The sequence below is a fragment of the Ochotona princeps genome, chromosome 7 (assembly GCF_030435755.1).
Source record: "Ochotona princeps isolate mOchPri1 chromosome 7, mOchPri1.hap1, whole genome shotgun sequence".
NCBI lineage: Eukaryota > Metazoa > Chordata > Mammalia > Lagomorpha > Ochotonidae > Ochotona > Ochotona princeps.
Window position 1 is genome coordinate 49,735,048 of NC_080838.1, and position 13,575 is coordinate 49,748,622.

Here is a 13,575-nt window from a genome sequence, read left to right on the forward strand (position 1 = left end):
CTAATTGTGTTTGTCATTCCCTTGACTTCACCAGGGGATTTTAAGGATTGCGAAAAACCACATAGCGCTTGACAATATAAAATGCTAGTAATGGTTAAAATGAAGAATGACCTTGTCCTGCCAGTGAGTAATCTACTCCCTGGGAGTAAGTTAGGCGTCTGGGATGTGAATTAACTCTCTGTGGCCATCAAGGAACCATTTGTAGCTGAGCGCTGGAGGGCATGAAAGAATATACTGTTTCCATATGAGGCCAAAGTATTTCTGCCCTTCTGACTATGCTTAGTTTTTAAAAGTAACTAAAAATTTACGAGGATTTTCTTGGCCTTCTTAGGAAATTCTAAAAATTAACCTGGAGAATCATCGTTATATATGCACTCTTACATTACTCCAGCATCTATTTTTTCATGAGCTCTGTCTGGCTTTCCTTTTTGAAATCAGCCTCAAGAACCAGTTGTGAACAACATGATAGCAATTGTTCTCTGCAATTCATTATGGTTTTATGATTGGTGATTGCATGCAAACATGTTCTGTAGCTCATTATTGTATAGTGAGATGCATTTTACCACTTAATTTCTAGCTTAATACTCAATCAGTGTTAGTTTTCTAGGGCTACCCCAACCACAAACTGAGTGACTCAACCAGAAATGTACAGTGTCATGATTCTGGAGACTATAAAACAGATCAAGTTGTCGGCCAGGTAGATTCCTGCTGAGAACACTGAAAGAGGCTCTGTTCTACAGCTCTCTTCGTTTCTGCTGGTTTCTCGTCAGTCTTCGGAGTTTTCTGGCTTCTACTACATCAATTGATTTCTGCTTTCACATCCTGTGTTCTCCCTGTACATATATATGGTAAACGTTCCTCTTTTTGGGGCCTGGCACGAAGGCTCAATGGCTAAATCTTCACCTTGAAAGTGCCCATTTGGGCACCTGTTCATGCCCCAGCTGCTACACCCTTCCAGCTCCCATCTTATGACCTGGGAAAGCAGTGGAGGATAGCCCAATTCCTTGGGACCTTGCACCCGAGTGGGGTCCCAGGAAGAGGTTCCTAGCTCCTGGCTGTGGATCAGCTTGGCTCTGGCCGTTGTGACCACATAGGGAGTGAATTACTTGGTGGAACATCTATCTTTCTTGTCCATAATCTGATCTGTCTTTCCAAAAAATAATGAATATTTTTTTTAAAGAATTTTAATCTTTCTGTAAAGACATTCATCCTAACTAACTGGAACCCACTTTACTACTCCATGGCCTCATTATAAAGCAACATCTGAGTCAACATCCCTGTTTTGAAATAAGATTCCCTTTTGAGGCACTGGGGATATAAGCTTCGACCTAGACATTTGGGGAAGGGGAAATATGCTCAACTAGTAACTTGATTTTGTTAAATCTAAAACAAATGTGCTCAGGTAATAAGAAACAATAACCCACTGTGGTCTGAAATTGATATCTGAAGCCATGCTTGTTTTTTTTTCACACCTTTCATGGCTTTTTGGATTTGTCTTGTCTTCTTCGCTGTCTATAATGTTACAGCTGGTTTTAATTGTGTTTTCTCTGCACTTTCCGATCCTTTCCAGAACAGTTTCAGTCCCACTGTTACTGTTCGGGTTACTGCTCAATATGTGTGTTATAAGTCATCTCCTTGCCCCATTGTTCATAAATTCTTGAAAGCTAGATGCTTAAAGCCAGTGTTTTCATCTGCATGGTAGAAGATATGTAACCTTTAGTCAAATGAGTGTCTTTACTTGTAAAGGGATTGATAATATTTTAAATAGGATTTTAGAGAGGACTAAAAGCAAATGCTTTTAGCATAATGCTTCAGAGTTAGCAAATGCCCAGGTGATCTATTAATCTTTGTTTTAATATACAAAACTGTTTAGTGTGCTAAAAATTTACAGAAAAGCATGCAGCCCTTTCTTCTGATCACAAAACAAACTTTATGTAAGACAGTGTCACTTTGTTTCTATGTTAAGTTACTGTAGCAAATGCCTGCTCTCCCTCCCTACCCATCTCAAGTGCCTTACAATAATGAAGAGTTTATCCTTGCTACTGCTAGTTTTCCTCATTTGTTTCTTAAGTGTTTTTCAGTTGTAGTTTTGTCCCTCCTCCACATTTCTTCTTTTTTTTTTTTGTCCAGAACTGATACTGAAAATAGAGATGCACTCTGCTTTATGGACATGCTGTTCTTGTAACAGAGGAGGAAGAACAAACAAAAGCACACAATACATCCTGCAGCTTTTGCACACAACCAGCATATTCTCATTTCACTCACATCAGTAGGACAAAAGACATCATCTGGGCTAGCACCGTGCCATGGAGGTTGAGGAGTCTACAGGCTCCTGCCATAGATACGCAGTGCAAGTTGCATTAGTAACAGTAGAAATGTATGAGGAAACCTCAGCAGTTCATAGAAAAAAATGAAATTTAAATATAACTTTTGCCACAAAACATTTTTGAACTTTGTGTCTACATGGAGGTTCTTCAAAAAGTTCATGAAAAATACATACTTTGAAAACATTGAATAGGTTTCACATATTGTCAGGGCAGGCAACTAGCAAAGATTGTGTGATATTCCGACATTCTCTCTGAGTGAATCTGAGTTAAAAAGTGTTCGTTAGATGTTTCCTCTGAAATAGTTGAGGATCTAAATAGGTATTTAGATGGAGGCAAAAATGGAATTAATGCTTTGTTTTTACTTCATAAGCTCAACATACATCCATCTTTAGTTAAAAAAATAGTTTGAATACCTTGGGCCGCTTTTCTACAAGCCACTTAATTCCCTGAAAAATGGTTGCTAGCAAGATCAAACCAGTGGAATGAAAGTGCTCAGCAGGATATCCAGCTTAACTATGTTATAAACATCTCAGGAAGTCAGCCACAGAGTTTTCACAGTTTTCTTATAGTTTTACAAGGAGGAAACACTCATTCATTTAGTACCTTGTTCATGTACTTATTATGTGAATAATGGCCCTTTTGTCTGATATCTAGCTAGGGTCTCTAGCTCTGAATCATTTGCTGGCTTCTGTTCACAGTTCCTTTTCCTCATCTCCTCCTTTTCTGCCCATATGTACGTGTGTGTCTGTGTGTGTGTGTGTGTCCATGCGCAGAGTAACACACAGAATAAGCTATTTAATTTAATGTCTTTTACTGACCATTGATTTCTGTATACTTCAAGGGATCCTTCAGCTAATACACAACGACATTATAGATTTGGCTGCCATATTTTTCCTCTGAAGAATGATGATTCCTTGAGTCTGGCCCTATGGCCAAGTGCCTGAAGTGCTCGCCTTGCATGGGCCAGGATCGCATATAAATGGCTGTTTGTGTCCTGGCTGCCACACTCCTCATCCAGTTCCCTGCTTGTGGTCTGGGAAAGCAGTAGAGGATGGCCCAAGTTCTTGGGATCCTACACCCTAGGTATTGGGATTTGGATCTTGGTACCCAGAAAAAACTCTTGGGTCCTGGCTTTGCATCAGCTCAGCTCCAGCTGTTGTGGCTACTGGGTAGTGAACCAGCAGACAAAAGACTTTTTCTCTCTGTCTCTCTTTCTCTATGTAAAGCTGACTTCCCAATTAAAATGAATAAATCTTAGGGGGAAAAAAGAGATTTAAAAAAAAGAATACTGATTCCTGAGGTGGTATAATCAACATGTGCTTCTGATGATGCTACGCTCTGTATCTCAGGTCATGAGGGCCAGAGTAGGGAAACAACACATGTTCCTCTAAGACCATTCACTTTAAAAGCAATTAGCTGTAAATTTTCAGTCTTTGTTGGAGAGGAATTCAGAAAGTGGAAAAATGAAATTACAAGGTAAGTTTGCTTTGCTTCCAACAATTTTTAAAATCTGTGCACTTTAAAATATATATCCCTGCACAGTAGCCTAGTGGCCAAAGTCCTCACCTTGAATGTGCCAGGATCCCATATGGGCGCCGGTTCTAATCCCAGCAGCCCCGTTTCCCATCCAGCTCCCTGCTTGTGGCCTGGGAAAGCAGTCAAGGAGGACCCAAAGCCTTGGGACCCTACACCTGCGTGGGAGACCTGGAAGAGCTCCTGCTCCTGGCTTTAGATCGGCTCAGCTCCAGCCGTTGCCTTCACTTGGGGAGTAAATCATTGGAGGGAAGATCTCCCTCTCTGTCTCTCCACCTCTCTATATATGTATATATCTGACTTTGCAATAAAAAATTCTAAATAGATCATGTATACACACACACACACACACACGCACACACACATATTCTTCCAAATTTTGAAGACCCTCTGGTCTTATACTTTCTTTCATATATAAGTAAATGTAATCAGAGGTAATTTAATAATAAAATAATATAAGAAAGCATAACATGGACAAAAAATTAACATTTGTAAAGCACTTCTTATATGCAATTATTGCAGGCAGCATATCCCATATTCTCATAGTTATTCCTTTTAGCAACGTATGTGTTACAGGCTATCATCTTTATATTACAGTTCTTGATTTAGAAAAATCAAGAACTAATCCAATGTTACACACATGTAGCTGGGAAAATCAGTACCGGAATTCAAACATGTAGCCTAATTCAAGATTCAAGGGAACTAAATTGTCTGTGTGTGAACAAGATCTTAATTTCTTAATGCCAATATGAAATTGATTCACTAAGTGATTTTCCATGAAAAGCGAATACTAAATGTCTCAACAGATGGCGTGTTAACTTGTTGTCTTATTCTGCCCTTTGGATATTTAAACTGTTGCTTCCTGCTTCAAAATCTCAGTTAAGAAAATCAAAATTAGGGAAAGTACACAAGAAAGAGTAGCAAAATATTGGGTATCACTACCAGTAGGACACATCAAGGATATTCTTCTGTAAGGAAATAAAGAAGGGATCCTGCTTACCTCTAAGCTACTTTTTTAAAGAACATGAGTCTTGAAGAAAAATATTTGTTAATGCCCTTTTTTTGACATCTGTTGTATTATATATGTATCTCTATGTATCTGTGTATAGTAGTATTTCTTCTCATTGTAGAATCTAAAGATTATGCTCTTAGCTTTTCACCTTCTTTTCTATATTCAGAAAAGGATAATTTGTAACCAAATGAGAGCCATTTGCAGCTTGATCATTGTTACTAGAAGTCAGCCAAACACTCCAGGACATAGCAGTTAGCAGCCTTTTTCCTAGGCTTCAGCCTACCCAATTATTCTCATAAATTCTAACAGTCATCAACAAAGATGGTACCTATGCAACTTGTCATTGATTTCTTACAATTTCCAGGCTTTACAGTAGCTTATGGCATCTTAGCTAGCTGAAGGCTCTGTTTGATTAAATTCTGCTCTTCTTTTTGTCTTTCTTTGGCTCGACTTATGACAGTGAATCCAGCCTAAGGGCCCAGCCTAGTAAGGTACATCTGTTGTGATTTATGCCATGTCGCCTTCTTGATGATTAACCTGAATAAATCATGCTGGTCTTTTCAGCATTTGCATAGCTGCCCTTTATATACTTATCAGTTTTCAAAGCAAGAAGAGGTTAGTCCATTTCGCCTATTGATCTTGTGAGGAAATCGGTTCCTTGCAACAGGTATTCTACTGATAAACAATGAACACTACAAATAACTCACTGGCTCACTTTTAATCAATAGACTTTCTCAGGATACATTATTGTAGCAGTTGGCCTAAATCACTGTGTCCATAGCTGCTGTTTTCAAAACCTTTTAATCTAATTGGGAAATCTTCCTTTGTGCAAGTAATAAACACTCGCTAAACTGTCTGCACCTAATTGAGCTATGGTAATTTATGGAAGTTCCCCACTGTCTTTCTCCCTCTTTAATCAGATAGACTGTTTTATGTCTTTAACTAATGAAATCTAAGAATACACGCAGTAGATCTGATCACATGTCACCAGTGAGTAAATCTTCGTTACAACTGGTAGGTTCCAAACATGATCTACATGATGGTTGTGTTACTGTATCACAATTTTACTCTTGTCAGGTGACAAACACTTCTTTGCCATTCCTCTGATAACGCGTTCTTCACTACACGTACTAGTAAACCCTGGGGCCCCTTGTAGCACCCATGTGTGCTGGTGTTAGGAAGAGAAGCAGAGCTAAATTGATTACTTCATCACAGCCGTGTTATGGGTGTGACCTCTACAAATGCTGTGTCAGCTTTCGCTGCAACCTTTTTTGTTTCTTACTTTTCCTAGTGAAAAAGCATGTTCCTATGCATTCATTCATGGTGTTCAAACCCTGGAAAAAGAATATATGCTACCCCAAATCAGAAAAGAACAGTTGAGACACTGAAATGTTTGTTAAGAAATGCAAAAATATTCATACAGTAGATCTTTAATCCAGTAGAAATTTTCATGGGAAATCAAATTGATATCATAAATGCAAAATTCTAATGGAATTAGAAGACACTAAGTCTGGATGAGTGTCACAAATCTCGTATGTGTCAATGACCAACCAGGTTCCCTGGAAGGATTCTGTGAGCTGTGTTCACATTAAAGTGACAGAGAACTCATTTGCTCAGACTGCTCCCAGAACATTGACTGAAGACATTTATTTTTAACATTCTTTTTTGGTTTCACCTGTTTCAATTTAAAGCATGCTCTTATGCCATTATTTATGTGATTCCAAAAGGGTATACCAAAATCAAATTACATGAATATACTAAAATGATAAACATAAATAGGTGCTAAGGAGGAGCTTCATCAAAACAGAAAGTAAACGCATAACCGTTTAAGTGTTGAGTAGTTAATAATATGTATAAGTATCTACCATATGTCAAGCATTCTTCTTAAGGCTTTAGAAAATTTAACCTTTAAGACAACCCCAAGAGGTCTTCCTCATTTATTTATTTTTTTGTCTCAGAATTTTTTTATTTTATGATACAGTTCCATAGGCTCAATTCTTTCTTGTTTAAAAAATGTCTCTTTGTGCTTGCTTCGGCAGCACATATACTAAAAAAATTGGAACAATACAGAGAAGATTAGCATGGCCCCTGCACAAGGATGACATGCAAATTTGTGAAGCATTCCATATTTTTTGTTCTCAAAAAAATGTCTTTTCCAGATGAGAAACTAAAATACAGAGAATTTAGGAAATATGCTAGAGTCATACAGGTAACAGATCAGAACTGAGGTTTCCTCAGAGAGATCCAGGCATTTGAGTTAATGCTTTTCATCTATACCATGCAATCATTTTGCAGAACTGGTTCCGTTTATCTGAAGTGATGTCTGGTAATCTGCCTTTCCAGTTACTTTCCAAGCAATGCTAGTACTCCTTTTTGAGAGCTACACTGTGAAAATCACTACAATGGAGTAACTGGCAAATATCCTATCCAAAGAGAATTTCTGTAGGTAATGAAGCCATGTAAGGGATATGTGTCAGAAGCTTTTATCAGATGCATATGTCAAAGACGTTTAAGAAAGCATCATCTAGTCTGAGTTATGATGTCACATAGAATCTAAGAAGTATGTGATTCATTGAGATGCACACACAGGTCTTCAGCTGATCTGCACCGGTCTTACTCTGTCCTGGGATGATTTCCTTCTTCCAGAAATTATTACTGCCTTCAAGGCAAATGCTTAATGGCAACATACTTCTTGTTGTTTTTTCATCTAATTCCCTTGCTGCATCATAATTGTCATCTAATATATTTGATCCCATTTTCATTCTCTTAAGTCTGTCTCAATAGCTTAGTTAGGATGGCTCTTTTGTAAAAGTTATCAAATGAGAAGTAATGCTCATGAGTCACTGGGGCCCCAGAGTGTTCAGTCTGGCGTAGAATAACTGAGTAGTTTTTTCACCTTAGAACAGATGGAAGCAGCTAGAGTAAATGATAGACAGAAGGGGAACAGACTTCATTACACCTTCTAAGCTAATGTTGACCTGGGAAAAATACAATGATTTCATAGTTTGTCCTAATAGCTGACACAGACTCCTTAATTAGAGATAATGTCAAAAAGGTGACTATTCCAAAAAATACCTGTTCACCTACCATCTGCTCTTGATAAAGGTTTGGCAATTAAGGAAGGCAAAGAATAAGTTCTAATTACCTTCCTATCCTTGTATCTTGCTCCCTTGATACCTTAATTGAAGCCCGCATGTGAATCACATCTTCTGTTTCACTCCAACTCCTTCCACTTGAATATGCAGAAATTATCATAATTCTAGAGTTTTCCTCTGGGAAGGATCTTGTGTTTAAAAACATAATCTCACACCTCTGCACTTCTCTGTGGTCATTCATCTTACTGGAGCTGAATTACTCAAGAGTGTGATATTGATAACAGTTATAAATTTAGTTAGCCATGAATAACATTTGCCAACTTTTTTGATCCTCCTCTTGGCTAAATTGGAAGATGTAGTGGAAGTGACAGCCTTTCTTATCAAGCTGTGCATATTGGTGTAGTCAGATATATTGACATCACCTCTTATTTGAGAATTCACAGAAACAAATGTTAGAATCTATTTTCAGTGGGAAAATTGGGCATCCTGTGCCACCAATTGAGGATCGAAAGAGAAGCATTATTTTGGAGGGAATTTATGGTGGCTGAGTTGCTGGTTTTATAAGAACAAGAGCTTGCTTGCCCTCCTACTACATGATGAATAAATGACACTCAAGAGATTCACCTCACTGCACTGATCTGGAAAAGTACGAAGTAGTTGTTCCTTGAGTCCATGATAAATGCATCTCCACAAGTGGTGTCTGGAATCTATAGACAGTCTCCCAAATATCCGAGTTTACGAAACTTATTTATATCCAGCATCTGTTCAGTTTGTTCAATGATTATTTTAGTAAAAGACGGGGAACCAGATTTTGGTAATTTTCCACAATATCACACGGTCAAAAAGATGCAAGATAATATAGACAATTATTCTTCATGAAGCACTTATTGTATCAAAACCATAGGCTGTCCTTGCTTGAGATAATTGTAAATCTTCCAGCCTCTAAAAGTGGTTTGTTTTTGAAACTGTTAGACTCCAATACAAATAATTTAATGTAAACAACTCAACACCTGGATTGTCAGCATGTTTGCATTTATAATCAAGGAGCACTTAAGCAATATTCCAGAATAAAAACTTGAAACCCTTGAATTTTAGAATTAGGATTTTAGGATTATGTAATTCTATCGGTTTTCTGGTTTGAATATGTGATGTATGCTTGGGGTTAAAACATATGTACTTCAGCCCCATTTTGGGGATTCTTCATAATTTCCAAAAAGAACATGGAATATATGTTTTGAACTTGTTCACAAATCATCCACATAGGTGGCAGACACCACAGTGCTTCATCCACCATCAGGATGGTGAAATTAGTAGCAGAACGTGGGTACCTCATATGACATCTTAGCCTCTGTTTTAAACACCTGCTTCTAAATACTATGTGTTTAACATTATACCACATTTTAAATGTGTGCTTTAATTTTCATGTGATCCAAATTTCTAAGATAAAGAATTAAAAAAACTTGACTTAATGATTAATAGGGAAGAGTCCAAATCAGATCACAGGTGGTACAGGTTTTTAAATTTACAAACAGTTTTAAAAGGACAAATATCGTGTGTGTTCTTTCTGATATAAGGCAATCTTCATTCAAAATACAAAAGAAATAGCTATTCAAGTGAACAAGTGTATGCATATATTCCAGTAGATGAGCTGTATAATGGAGACTAGCATACCAAGAAATGAAGATATGTTGCAGTGCACACATCCACTCCTGACTAAAAGAATGACTCTCAATGAATCAGTTAAACATTTCTTGAAAGTATGATATCAGATTTTCAACAAAAACCTAGTTCTACAGTTGCCATGATACACTTAAATAGCAGGATGTTAAACTTGCAACTGTTACTAAAGAATTGTGCTACTGTGATAATATCGGGGGAAGTGATAGGAAGGGAAGAAGGAGAGGGAAAGAGGGGAATCCCTATACCTACACAAACGTGTCCTGTGAAATAATAATAACAATAAAACAACCAAAGAAAAAAAAAAGGAAAAGAAACTTGCACAGACTTGTCACTATGAGAGCTATGTTGTCTTTTCTAGAGAAAACTTCAGCACCATGAGGAAGCAGCATAGAGGGATAGAAAGTGTAGGAAAGAATAAAATGGAATTCCTATGGTTAATAAATATATGATACAGAAGTTAAAGAATTTATTTTGTGAGCTAATGTGATCTGGGCATACATGAGAAAATATGTAATAAACTGGGCCTGATTTCAATGGAACTTAAGAAAACTGAAATTTCTGAGCACAAATGTCAACATTCTTCACGAAATATTAGCAGATCAAATCAAGGAAGACACAAATACATAATACATAATGATTAAATATAGTTTGTCTCAGAGTGATGTGTGTTTAGTAGTAAATTTTTTACCAGTTTAATTCACTGTTTTCAGAAGATTGCAAAATAACCTCAGAAGAATTACAAGAGGAATTTGATAAAATTCAGTACCTGTTTTAAGAAGAGTTTTCAGCAAATCAGAAGCTAAAGGGAACTTTCTTAGTAAAATTTGATGTTTATGAAAAACCTATAACCAACATTATATATATATGTATTTATATTATTTATCAATATTCAGCATTAGTTACTGATGTTAAATTATTGATTGATTGTTAAAAGTATTAGTTAATTATCGCTTCTCAGCCTTTTGGCTAAGATCAAGTGTAAAAGTATTAGTTAATTATTTATGAATCATGTCTTTAAGATTTGTAATAATACAGGATATCAATTCTGACCAGTATGGAACAACCTAAGGCTGCTCCATACCCGTTTATGGAATCACAGTTCTTACCAAGTAAACTCAGGGGTTCATATCCAGAGACATCCAGACCTCGACTTTTCTCCATCCTTTGTTTTCCTCTCCAATTGCATTTTCAGCTTAACCCCTACAATGATAGTCACCACCTTTTTTCCTACAAGTTCCCAAGATTTCATTTATTTTACTGATTGGGAGTCCTTTATGTGGCAGCACTGTGCTAGGTAATAGACTATTATTTACAATTATCCTTAAACAACATACAGACAGGTGGAAGGGGTAAGAATAATGAGCAGGAATTTACAGTAGTAGTTGGCACGTGCTACTTCAGAGATAAGAACAGAACCATAAAAAAAGGAGAGCTTCCTTTTTTGAAAGTTATTTTTACTGTTTTTCATGATACTGTTTTGTAGGTATAGGGATTCCCCTTTTCCTTCCCCTTTTCCCTCCTCATTTCCAGGAGCACATGAATATAAGCTGTCTCATTGGACTGCCAGCCAATTGCGAAGTCCCAAATTACAAGCACATAACCTATTGTAAATAGAGAAAATTCCCAGAGACTCTATGTGTAATTTTTTTTCTTATTAGCAAAAATCAGAGAACCTAATGGGAAGTATGCTTACTGATTTCCATTTCATAATAGGACAGTATGAATCCAACCTCATCCCAGCCAGGATTCATGGTGGAGTGGAGTACATTGTCATGATTTCACGCTGCATTTGTGTGGGACCATCTTGCCAATTAACTGCTCCTGATTTTCATTCTGTTCTATTCTGGAGTTACCTGACCTGTACCCACAATTCTGTTTATCCACTATTCCAAATCGTTGAGATAATGAATAGAAACTGATATCCTTGCATGTTGGCACATGAAAAGAAAGACATTTTGACAGAATGAAAGGCAAATGCAGTTTTCAAGAGGATAGAAAGAGTGTGGTTTTCTTAGCAAACAGTACTTGCCTCAGAATGACTGTAATTTACATACCAGATGCAGGAAGAAAAGAGGGTATGGGTAGGATGGGGCTATGGAGAGAAGCAGAGGCCAGGTCCTGAAAGGGGCTAGATCTCTCAGGAGAATTTATGCTTTGATTTCCTCTTGGCCTGTGCAGAGCCGTCAAAGGGTTTTAAGAAGGGAGTTGTGTCACTGCATGATTCACTTTCATTTTATGAAATATTACTCTACAGACAATGTCAAAAGTGAACTTAAGGGGGCAAGCTAGGAGTCTTGGAAACCATTTAGGAAATTGTTACCATAGTAGACTGCTAAATGATGATGGCATAATTCAAGCTGCAAGAGCTGGGGTAGAGAGAAAAGGACTGATTCAAGAAATGGAATGAATAGCACTTAGTGGTTAATTGGACATGAGAAGTGACATAGGATAATTATATTTGAGCCCTTCCTCCCTCATCATTCATCAAGGGACATTTTTGTAACACTGTATGTTACCTCCTACATTTTATACTTCTTCATGAAAGCATGCCTTTCTCAATTACCTTGTTAAAAGCTTGAAAATGTGCATTCATCTATAATTATTTTTATTGTCAGTTCCTGAAACAGAAAAAATAAAATGTGTCTTTGAACATACTAGAATATCACTTTCCAGTGCAGAACACTGTAATGTTCAAGTACACATAAGATAAGCACAAGTTGTAATTTTCATATACTGTGAGATAGTTTTATGTATTTATTTCAGTGGAAAATTTAAATAAAAGAATATTAAAAATTTTTCAATTTTTGTTTAGCACTAAATTAAGCAGAATTCTTCATATATATATCAATTATTGAGTGTAATGTTAAAATTAAATTGTTAATATGTTACCTTACTTATTATTTTGTATCAAACAATTGAATTTTTTGATGAGTCCAAGATATTTCCATATCCTTAAGTTATTATTAAAAATATCAGTGATTAATTAAACTTCACTGTACTTTGTATTCAGTAATTACTTGATCTATTAAGCATTCCAAAAGAAGAGTGAGCTCAAGCCTCTTTAAATAATTAATAGGCTAGTATAGAAAATAGTGTAGACTTGCAGGAGGATTTTGGACTTAGCTTTTAGTGTTTGTATGTTGAAAAGATAAGGTGATTTTCATGTATGGGCCTAGAGAGAAGAGCAGGGATGGACTCAATGGAAGGATCAGGCCTGGTGAGTTCGAGAACAACAGGGAAGTAAATGGGTAAGAAATAAGTAAGCAAGGAGAAGAAATATGGTAGATGAGTCCTGAGAAGTAATCGAGAATCCTGCGGCAGACATTTAGCATAGCTGTTGGGGTTTACTTGGCATGCATTCGTCTCATTTTGGAGTGCCAGGTTTGAGTGGTTGACTCCCAATTCCTGCTAATGTACACACACCACCACCACCACCACCACCGCTTTGGTAGAAAGCATATGATAGCTCCAATAGTAGAGTTCATGCTGCCTTATGTGGGAGATCTGGATTGAGTTCCTAACTACCAGCTTTGGCCTGCTCCAGCCCTGCTCTTGCAGACTTTTGTGGAGTGAGTTAGCAGATAGGGAATCGCTTTGTCTGTCTCTCTGCCTTTGAAATAAAAATAAATGAATAAAAATTGGAAAAAAAAAGACTTTTGACACTCCTCCCTCTGAGAAATGGGATGTAGATCCCACCCCTTGCATCTACGTCTGCTGATGGCTTCCTGAGTATATATATGGGTGAGATGACACTGTGCCATTTTCTAAGTAGGGACCTTAAAAAATGGCACCCTCCACTTTCTATTCATTGGGATATTTATTGTTGGAACAAATCTGGCAGGATATAGAAAGCATATCTATGTGGGCATACCTTCTGGTATGGCCAATAACCCACTACAGCTGCAATTGAATAAACCTGTTGAATGAC

General features: G+C 37.1%; 1 non-coding gene and 1 pseudogene across 1 annotated transcript; both read left to right on the plus strand.

Moving 5' to 3' along the window:
- The first annotated feature begins 6,895 nt into the window (after positions 1-6,895).
- LOC118759032 (U6 spliceosomal RNA) lies at positions 6,896-7,005 on the plus strand. Its single transcript, XR_004995940.2, has one exon. It is a non-coding gene; the product is annotated as a U6 spliceosomal RNA (small nuclear RNA).
- A 3,588-nt stretch (positions 7,006-10,593) lies between these two features.
- LOC131480876 (U2 spliceosomal RNA) lies at positions 10,594-10,735 on the plus strand (annotated as a pseudogene).
- Positions 10,736-13,575: the final 2,840 nt, after the last annotated feature.